Genomic DNA, 11,733 nt, shown 5'->3' with positions numbered 1-11,733 from the left:
CACAATGCGATTCTTAAGTCTCTATGCCACTCTCTTTGATGATTTTCCCTTATCCAGTTTATTAATCTGATCAGGTTCTTGTTGGTTGATTCTACCAATCCATTTCCTTATGGGTATTAATTTGATGACATCTTTAAGAAGATCCCATATGTCAAGGAAAACTCGTATACTTTGGATCCTAAGAAGGATCTTGCATTATATGATATGATGGTCTTCGATGGACCAAACTTGGTTACCAAGTCTTTTAAGAAGTAAACTATCTCAAGTTTAGATGCATTCTTCAATGCAATAGCCTCAAAGCATTAGGAGAAGTAGCCCATAGAGGTTAGAATCCATTTGTGACCAACACTTGATAGGGGGTTGATCATCCTGATGAAATCTAGATCCCATTAAGTGAAGGGCTCATTTGTAACTATTAGCTTAAGGGGTATGGTTGATTTTTTTCCCTTTCCCACAAAGAATTGGTACTTTTGGACCCATTGATGGAAATCCGCAAACATAGTTGGCCAAAAATAACCGACTCTCACAATCTTTAAGGTTGTTTTTTAGCAAATAAATGTCCTCCTAAGGTACCATCATGCATTGATGTCAAGATTCTCCTTGCTTGGGCTGAATCAACATATCAAAGAAGGACTTCGTCAAGGGATCTTCTAAATAGGACCCCTTCAATTAAGACATATTTGGTCCCTTGGAGCCTAAAAAATATCCTCTTTGAAAATGGGAGTTGTGAAGGGTATTTTCCATATTTCATGAAATCAACACAATCACTGAGCCAGTTGTCTAGATAGGACATTTGATTCACCATCATTGGTTCCACACACTTACCCTTTGATTCTTCAGGTTCACTCTCGGAAGCCATGTACTCACAGAGTCCTCGACCACTGATGACTTTGGTGGGGCGAATTTCAATGTCATATTCTAGGATTTTAGTGATCCATTTTGCTATTTTTTCTATGATCTCACCCTCCATAATTTACTCACGTATGCTTGAATTAGCAACATATACCAACACCTTATTAGCTCCAATTAAGTGTCTGAAATTCTCAAGCCCCTTAACTATCACAAAAGATTTCCTTTCCATGAAGTTATATTTATCTTCATGTACCCTTGTAATATCATTGAATAGAAAGATATCAGATGTTCTCCCAATGATTCCTCATCTTTCTAAGTCTGAACAACCACCACACTATGCTCACTCCCATACACATACATGATAAATTCCTTTGAAAAATCAAGGTTTACGAGCACTAGGGAAAATGCCACAACTTCTTTTATTCTTTTGAAGGATGATTTTCCCTATAGAGTCTATTCGAACCTTTGGTCCTTTTGTAGCATAAGGGTGATTGGTCGCACTAAACCAACAAAGTCAAATATGAATTTTCTTACAAAATTGATCTTCCCTAGGAAGGACTAGATTCCCTTTCTATTCATTGGTAAGAGTAATTCATTTATTTCCTTGACCCGGTCAGGATCATGTGAGATACCTTCCTTGGAAACCACATGTCTAAGAGGATTGTCCGTAGGGACTCCAAGCACACACTTCTTTGGATGTAGGGATATATCGAATTCCAGGTACTTCTAAAAATATTTCTCCAAGTGATCAAAATTATCTTCTTTCTTTTTGGAAAATACAATGATATCATCTTGGTAGATAATAATAAACTTATTTATAAGTTTCTTGACATCTATATCCATTTCCTAGTGGAAGGTGGCCCCAACGTTTGTCAACTCAAATGGCATTTTGGTATATGCATATGTGGCCCACCTAGTAGTGAATGTTGTCTTATGTTGATCTTCTGATTTCACCCAAATTTGATTGTAACTTGAAAATCCATCTAGCAGGGAAAACATTTTAGAGCCGACAATTGTTTTTAGGATATGTTCGAGTGAAGAGAGAAAGTAATTTTCTTTTACAGATTCTCTATTCAAATATAAAAAATCTACACACAACCGAATTCCACATTCTTTTTTCGAATAGGTACTAGATTTGGCAGCCAAGTGTTATGAGTGATTGGATAAACGACCTGGGAGTCCACTAGCTTCTTGAGCTCTTGAGCCATGAGAGACTCAATCTTAGGATTTATTGGCCTTGGATTCATCTAATAATTCAATTGTATGATGAATAATATTTGGATCATATCCTTTTAGGTCATCATAGCTCCAAACTATAACTCCATATATTTTATCGAAGAAGGTCAGGTGCTCCGTATCCTTTTATGAAACACCTTTCTCAACTTTAAGTTTTTTGTCCCTTCCAACCTCTAGGTTAGCATAGTCACCTTCATCCGTAATGAATTTCCTCTTTTAGTTTCTTGCTTCATCACAATTATATAGATTTTTAAGGGTGATCAAGCCCTTTGGTATCTTATTTCCTTTTAGCTAGATCACTTGATTTCTATAAGCTTCCTAAATTTTTCATTGTAGTACACTTTCAAATTCCTCAAATTGTTGAAGAAACAAGATCACCTGGGTGTCGCATTCAAAACCTTGACAATTCCACTCATTATCTAGAATTGCTAACCTTACTATCACTTGCACCTAATGCTCATTGTTCGGTAGATCCATCATCAGGATAAACTATGATATGATTAGTGCCAATTGATCAACCATCATATTTTGTTTGTGGGGAATAGATTGAATAATGGACACCTCAAAGCCTTTGATCAGATCCCCAACATGATGTTGATATGATCTTGTTTGTACATTCTTTTTAGAAAAATTACTATGCACCAGTTTAATCACTAGCTTAGAATCTCTGAAGACCTTCAACTATTTGATTCCTATTCGCTTGGTGACATTGAGGCCTCTAATCAAACCTTCTTATTTAGCCTCATTATTACTACAAGGGAACTAGAGGCGAAAGAATTTGAACCTCTCCTTACCCTCTGGAGATCCTATGCATATCCCTACTCTTGATCTGATCTTGCATCTTGCACCATCAAAGAACATGGTCCATACTTTTGACTCGAGGCAATGTTTACCCTCGAGGGAAGTTACTTCCTTATCTTGAATGACCTTCGGAATAGGTCGATCTTCATCAAAGATGACAAATGTTCCCAGGCCTATGGTGTGGTAGCTACAAAAGGGATCATTCTCAATGAACTCGCTTAGAAGGAACTCCTTTTTTCCCTTTCACTAGTAATGCCTTCTTCTAACATTTTTGCACAATACATCTCCTCTTAGGTAATTGCAATATGAGTGGGCTCAAAACTCATTAGAATGTCCTCTTTTATATGTTCGAAATGAAGGGGTTCTGACAACACTTTCAAATTTGAACCATATTTAGTTTGGAGAATCAAATGAGACCAGTCTAGGGACATGTATCCATTGACCTTGGTTGTGAAATATTGGGATAGGCAAAGGTTGAAGATGGGGGGAATGCCAATTATAACCACTTCTTGGGGAACAATAATGTTGGGGCAAGAATATAGGATTAGGGGCAGGTCTTGGACAATCCCCAAGGCTTGTACCTTTTTACCATCTAGTTGCATTATTCCCCTTTTCAATGAGTCATATTTGATTTGGAGGGCCTTGAAAATTTGTTTGGGCATAACAATGGTAATATCTCCTAAGTCTATCATAGAATTATGAAACAACTTATCCCCTACTAATAGTGTTAAAAATAAGGGAATAGGTTTTGGCTTAGCAACTTGTCCTTTGTTTTGGTATTCATTGGTGTTAACAAAGGTAGCAATTGGTAGGTGCTTCCTTGGGTTGTCTAGCTCTTTCCCTCTCTTCTACCTCATAGAATCTTCAACTTGAGCTTGCTTGTCTCATTCTTCCAGGGCTTCTTTTAGCAACTTTTTTTATTTGGTATAGACAAGATCTCGCATAGATAAATTGGCAAGGGATTTCTCTAGTTGCTCCACTACCTTCATTGCTACGAGTGCTGGAACTTTTAAATCCTTTGGTTTATATTGAAAGTTCTCTCGCAGTTTTTGGGGAAAATATGAAGCAACAACATTATCCAAGCCCTTTTCAAAAGTCACACAGGGCTTAGAAATTTGAGAAACAAGTTCCCTAGTGAACTCCTCTTTGATTGAGTGTTTTAATCTAAATGGATGTGTGGTTTGGATGTGGAGGCATTATTAGCGAAGACTATGTCTTCCTCTTCCATCAAGGAGAAAAGCCCATGATCTGACGCAATCTCAAACTCTTATTCTAGAGATAAGCCTTGCATTTGTGCAGGTAACATTGCATTGTCCACCACTGGGGATGAATATGAGTAGTTCCCAAGGTCTAGCAAGATACCTTGGGCCCATTGCTCAACTAACTTTTGATGTAGGTTGCCCTATAGACAATTTTGGTGTGTGTGAGCATCATTACAAAGGAAACACAATGAATTTGTATCATCCATGAAATTATTTTGCCCTACCACTATCTCCTTATTGTTATTTCGGGGAATAACTTGTATGGGAGTGAGTACAACCACAATCTGATTAGATGATTGCCCTTGTCTTCCTCCTTGATTTGCCCCTTTATATTGATTCAATTGATATGGTGCTTTGTATTTTGATAATTTTGGAAAGGTGATCTATCTAGGGCAGCTTATTGGTGCTTAATATTGATAATCTTATTAGAGAAGGTTCATAGGAGATTTTTCATGTCATTCAATTTTGTGACCAAAGCAAAAGCAAGTGCAACAGGGACTGATGCATTTGTATAAATGTACATGGATTGTGGGGGTGAGGACATGCTTGACTAGGAATCACTTGATGTGGAGGAAATTATTCTGGGAATATGGGCATAGGTAGCCTTGGAGGGATTTTTCTTGCATCAATCAAGCTATTTTCAACTCAAATGGCCACTTCATAAGATTGTGGTAAAGAGGTCCCTTTGAGAAACTAAATCATCATTGCAATCTTTGAATTAAAACATTTGAGATAAAAAACAAAGGTAATATTTGCCAGCGACCGAGCGGTGACTGTAATTCTCTACCATGTCTTCTGAAACCTCATGTTGAAATATGTGATAGCCTCCTGGGGTGTCCTTTTAATATTTATCAATTGGTGTAACAAGGAAGAATAGTCTCTGTTCTTGCTAAAACATGTAAATAAAATATTCCAAAGGCCATCCAAGTTTGATATAGAGTTAAGGGGTAGAGATCTATACCAATCTAAAGTTTTCCCTATAAAAGATTCTACAAGTAATCTCAAAGCAACATTCTGATGGGCAACAAAATGGACTCTACATACATCTGTGACATCTTGTAGGTGTTCGGTCAATGTTTTCCCCTCTTGTCCACTGAACATAGGCAAGGCTTTTAATGATCAAGTAGGAATAGGATCCCATTGGTTAGGTGGAGTGGGAGGGGCTAAAGGGTTTCCACTAGATTCCAATTGATAAAGTTTTGGGGTGGTGCGGGGCCAGCCATTTGGATCTAAGGTTCAGCACTGGCCTGAGTAGTCTAGACTGTAGAGTGTTGGGATCTACTAATATTCACCAAGGGTGGTAGTATTAAGCTTGGGTTCTATATAGTTTTTGACCTAGGTCCTTGGCTAAAATAACCTTTTTTTTTTAACTTCGAATCAGGCAATTGTTATTGGTCCCATTGGGTGTGTTAGAAAACACTATTGATCCCCAATTGGCTCCAAAGACCTAAATCAATGCAATCGGGAAGTTTCATAGAGGTGGGACTTAGTGCACTTTTTGGAACAACCTCTAGGATTTTAGAAGTCGAGTCTTTGTAATTGCAAAAAAGGGGGGGTGAAAAGGGAAAGAAGAATAGAAAACACAACTAATGCTAATGCGATATGCCAAAATCTGTAGTGTTAGGTACTTCCTAATTAAATCATAGACAAAATCCTTAAAGTGAGTACAAAATAAATTCAATCTTCTCGTAATTTGAAGGAGAACAAAAAGCTTAAAGTTCACAACCATAGAAGCCAGATATTTAAAATCCTTCAGTAGAGTTATTTAGTAAGACTTGTAAGGAATATATATCCTCCATTCACCACTAGAACTAGTAGTTTGATCTTATTACATCAACATGATAGGATAATAGGATACCATGTACAATCCACCAAAAGAGTTAAGAAGAAACATGATCTAGCTACTTGAATTTGATAAACAAAAAACATAAGTGTCTCAAAATATTCATCAGTAACCTTGACATAATACTTTAAACAAGTCCAAAGATAAAAAAAAAATACGGAATGGTCGAGATGACATAGTCTGTAAGTCTTTCTCTAATTTTTTGTAGAAAGAAGAATCCCCCCTTTATACTTTGATATCATAACCCTAAAAGAAATCAAGGAACCCTAATCCACAGTAACTTTGAGGTGGTAGATGGGTATTAAGATGGTCATTGCAACCACCTTAAGCTCAATATGATCTTGATTCATGTCTTTTGATAAGCACGTGAGGAGATCTCAATGTATTTATCCCTCTGAAAAATTGTCAGCAACATTAATATGTTCTTATCATTTCGTGCCACTGATGATCTCCAGTCCAGGTATTAGGTGCAAGCCAAAAAATAAAAATTCACAAAGCCCTAATTTTTCACCCATTACACCCTCAAAGGATGGATAGAGTGAAGAGAAGGTATTATACACTGTAATCTATCCCCTATGTGCTCTTGAATGGTATCCTTTTTAAGAATGATTTCAATGGTGTCTTTCTTAGGTGTATAAACATAAACAAGGTTAACATAGTGTTGGGAGAAATTAACAATGGACTAGTTGGTGGAAACTTTCCTCTAAGAGTGACAACACAAAAATAATTAAGGTGGTCTATTTTTGGCCTAGCCTTTTAAAGGAGGCATACTCATAGCTGAGGAGGTGTAAGAAATGTGCCTTCTTCACAGGTAAGGAAAAGTTAGTAGCTCTTCCACTACAACCCTGGCCTGAGTAGTCTAGACTGTAGAGTGTTGGGATCTACTAATATTCACCAAGGGTGGTAGTATTAAGCTTGGGTTCTATGTAGTTTTTGACCTAGTCACTGGTCCTTGGCTAAAATAGCTTTTTTTTAACTTCGAATCAGGTGATTGTTATTGGTCCGATTGGGTGTGTTAGAAAACACTGTTGATCCCCAATTGGCTCTAAATACCTAAAGCAACACAATCGGGAAGTTTCATAGATGTGGGACTTAGTGCACTTTGTGGAACAACCTCTAGGATTTTAGAAATCGAGTCTTCGTAATTGCAAAAAAGGGGGGGTGAAAAGGGAAAGAAGAATAGAAAACACAACTAATGTTAATGCGATATGCCAAAATCTGTAGTGTTAGGTACTTCCTAATTAAATCATAGACATAAAATCCTTAAAGTGAGTACAAAATACATTCAATCTTCTCATAATTTCAAGGAGAACAAAAATCTTAAAGTTCACAACCATAGAAGCCGGATATTTAAAATCCTTCAACAGAGTTATTTACTAAGACTTGTAAGGAATATATATCCTCCATTCACCATTGGAACTAGTAGTTTGATCTTATTACATCAACATGATAGGATAATAGGATATCATGTGCAATCCACCAAAAGAGTTAAGAAGAAACATGATCTAGCTACTTGAATTTGATAAACAAAAATCATAAGTGTCTCAAAATATTCATCAGTAACCTTGACATAATACTTTAAACAAGTCCAAAGATAAAAAGAAATACATAAAGGTTGAGATGACATAGTCTGTAAGTCTTTCTCTAATTTTTTGTAGAAAACAGAATTCTCTAATCTAAAATAAAAATCCCCCCTTTATACTTTGATATCATAACGCTAAAAGAAATCAAGGAACCCTAATCCACACTAACTTTGAGGTGGTAGATGGGTATTAAGATGGTTATTGCAACCACCTTACGCTCAATATGATCTTGATTCATTTTTTTGATAAGCATGTGAGGAGATCTCAATGTATTTATCCCTCTACAAAATTGTCAGCAACATTAATATGTTCGTATCATTTCCTGCCACTGATGAGCTCCAGTCCAGGTATTAGGTGCAAGCCAAAAAATAAAAATTCACAAAGCCCTAATTTTTCACCCATTACACCCTCAAAGGATGGATAGAGTGAAGAGAAGGTATTATACAATATAATTTATCCCCTATGTGCTCTTGAATGGTATCCTTTTTAAGAATGATTTCAATGGTGTCTTTCTTAGGTGTATAAACACTAACAAGGTTAACATAGTGTTGGGAGAACTTAACGATGAACTAGTTGGTGGACACTTTCCTCTAAAAGTGACAACACAAAAATAATTAAGGTGGTCTATTATTGGCCTAGCCTTTTAAAGGAGGCATACTCATAGCTGAGGAGGTGTAAGAAATGTGCCTTCTTCACAGGTAAGGAAAAGTTTGTAGCTCTTCCATTGCAACCCATTCAAGTCGAGTAACCCTTCATGAAGTGGGAACTAGACTAAATTTTGGAGCCCTTAACCCACCTTCAAATGTAGGTAATAAATCCATGATACTCATGACCATTGACTATTTCATGATGTGGACAAAATATACAGTATTAAAGGAGGCAAATGAAGTAGCTATCTTAGATTTTTATGAATATTTGGCAAGAAGGTTTGTTGTATCTAAATTGATCATCTCAGATAATGTATTAGAATTTGTAGGAACCCAAATAACTGAGTGGGCTATAAAACATGGTGTTTACTTGAATGCATCTTCAAATTATTATTGTCGAGAAAATAGACTACCCAAGTTCACAAACAAGAATGATCTGTTTAAAATCATTAAGTGGGTAATTGGAGATAACCAAAGGACCTAGCATATGAAGTTGAAATCTTCCCTATGGATGACAGGATAACTCATAAAATACCAATGGGAAGCACACCTTATGTGTTGGCTTATGGAAAAGAGGCAAGGTTGCATATCTCTCTTGAGATTCAAACCCTTGAATTTGTCAATCAGTTGGAAATGATATAGGATCCAATAGTAGTAATCCTTGCATAGATGATGAAGTTGGAAGAAACAAATGATAAAAAAATAAAGAAAATGGAGTTTCACCAAGTGCAAATGAGGAGGTCTTTTGATAAGAAGGAAATTCCTAGAGAGTTTAAGGAGGATGGTGTTGTCCTCAAATGAGATGTGTTGAAGAGTGGGCTTGAAAGGTACACCAAATTTGCTTCTGTTTGGAGCAAGGCTTATGTAGTTTCTAAATGCAAGCAACATAATTCTTTTTAGTTGTCCAAGTTGGAGAGGAGTTATCAATCTCACTCAATGTGACTCATCTCAAGCTCTACTTTTGAGACAATATTTAAAATATGTATGATTAGCTTAGTTCTTACTTCTCAAAGAAGTTTTGTTGCACAACCTGCATTCTCCTCAAGGGAGTGTATGTTCTAGTTGTGTTTTGCCTCCAAGTGCTAGCTTGCGCATCTTTGTGTCGTGGTCTATTTGTTGATGTTTGACGTCATGCAATTGCTAAGTCTATGACCTTTCATACATTATTCAATAAATATGTGATACCAAAAAAAATAAATACTTATAAATTAAAACCACTATTATACTTATATAATTTTAATATAATATAATATAAAATAAATTAAATATAATATATTTTTACTCTTAAAGCTTTATGTCAATTAATTCGTTGTTGAACTAAAAAACTTGCATTATTTTATAGGAAAGGATATAATTTTCAAAACAAATAATACATCTTAATTATGAATAGAATATGAAATGAAAATATCTTCTATCAAAACTTCAAAATAGTCCAACAATAAAACCTTGAAAACCTTTGATAGGTCACACACATATGTAATTAAAGACCTACGCACTTAGTGTATACGTTGAAAAATGATGATGAGAAACTATTATAAAACCACAAAGATCCAACCACAACAAACCCTAGTCCTACAATAAAACATTCACCATACACCAATGAAGATACCTAAGAACATGCAAATCAACAAATTGAACAATAATACCATTCACATGCCAAGTAGAGTTTTAATCTACATTGTCTCCTATCTCCATTGATCTTGTTTGCTATATTTTCTCTTAGATTTTGTATGTGCACAAGATCTCAACAAAGAACAGATTGTGGTTGTGAAGTTGCTTGATCGCAAGAAGGCTTGATTGCATAAAGTATTGATTCAGTAGACACATTAGGTGTTAGAAAGAGATAAAGAATCCTCTTATATATAAGATGTTTTAAAAAATGGAGGGATAAGATTGAGAGGTGAAATAAATAAATGGTCGGTTAGGATTAAAGAGTAGGTAAAAGAAATAATAAAATAATGAAGGGCGTAGGTAGAGGAAAATTAAGAGATGAATGACACGTGTCTTAGAGGAAAAAGCTAATTAATTATTTAAATAAATAAAAATTCATTTAATTAATAGAAGAAGTGGGACCAATTAAATAAATAAAATATTTATTTTATTTAGGGAAAGAGATTTTAAATAAATATTTAAATATTTATTTAAATGAGGAAAGGGCTAGAAGAGGACAAATGAATTAATTTTATTTATTTAATAGAAGACTTAAGATAAAATAATTAAATAAATAAATTTATTTAATTAAACGGGACAATTTTAGGTGTCTACACTTAGTATTTAAGATATTTACACAACCTTTGAATGCCACTTTGATATTCAATGGAAAACCTAAGGCCATAAGAAAATTCATTATGATAAATGAAAAAATATTTTGAAATCGGTTGTTAATTTAATATTTTCAAGCTTACTTGGGGACACATCCACAACCCTATTTGACTTTTCCCAGAAATGGGGGATGTCCCAAGTAAGTGGGGGCACCTCGAGGACATCCCGTGGATTTACTATCATGTGGATTGATTATTAATGTTTAGGTTTTGGTAACTTTTTTACTTTGACTCTAATGTGAACTCTCAATTTAAGTTATTTAACAAAAATGTTATGTGTTAAGGTTCTATCATGTATATATGCATGCATTATCCATGTTTTCATATGAATATTTATACATATGTACACACACGCAAACACACATGCGCGTGCGCGCGCACGCACGCACACACACACGTATAGATATAGATATAGATACATATGCATATGCATATGCATATACATATACATATACATACACACACACACACATTATTTATATTGTCCTCCCCTAGCTGTTCCAAAAACTACATCAGAAAATCAAGGACTTGGTTCAACGCATACCCTCATCCACCTATCCGAGAAACTCGAGGTAACATAGATATTTTCATGACCTTATGGATTAGATTGTGATATTGAAAATATGAAAAGTGCAGTGGTAATACTAATGCTAATTTGTATTTTTATATTTATGTTTGCTTTAATATTTATTTGTATATGTATTTATACATGTTTTTATGAGTGACAGTTTAGTTGAATATTATAAAATATTTCTATGTTTATGAGGTAGAAGATAATAGCAAAAAATTTATTAGTTGTTGTTGTATTGATTTATTAAAATTATGACAAGTTTAAAATATGTAAGTAATTAATAATTATAATAATTAGAAAAATAGTCTAAGAGTTGTTGTTTATTTAATGTTTTTATGACACAAAAAGATGAAAGAAAAATTGACATTAAATATCAAACCACTTTTAATTTGTATCTCAATAATTACACATATCCTAATATTTATATTTGAATATATCTTCATAGATGACATCTTAATAGACTCTTGTAAAATGCTTATTGACTTACATATTAAACTATATATATATATATATATAAAATAATTATATTTGATTATGTGAATTTACAAAGAAATTAAAATATATTAATTTCCTAATGATTTATATGTGACATAATGACTCTTAATCAAACTCAACTA

The sequence above is a fragment of the Cryptomeria japonica genome, chromosome 3 (genome assembly GCF_030272615.1).
Source record: "Cryptomeria japonica chromosome 3, Sugi_1.0, whole genome shotgun sequence".
NCBI classification, from domain to species: Eukaryota; Viridiplantae; Streptophyta; class Pinopsida; order Cupressales; family Cupressaceae; genus Cryptomeria; species Cryptomeria japonica.
Note: the sequence above shows the minus strand (reverse complement) of the source record.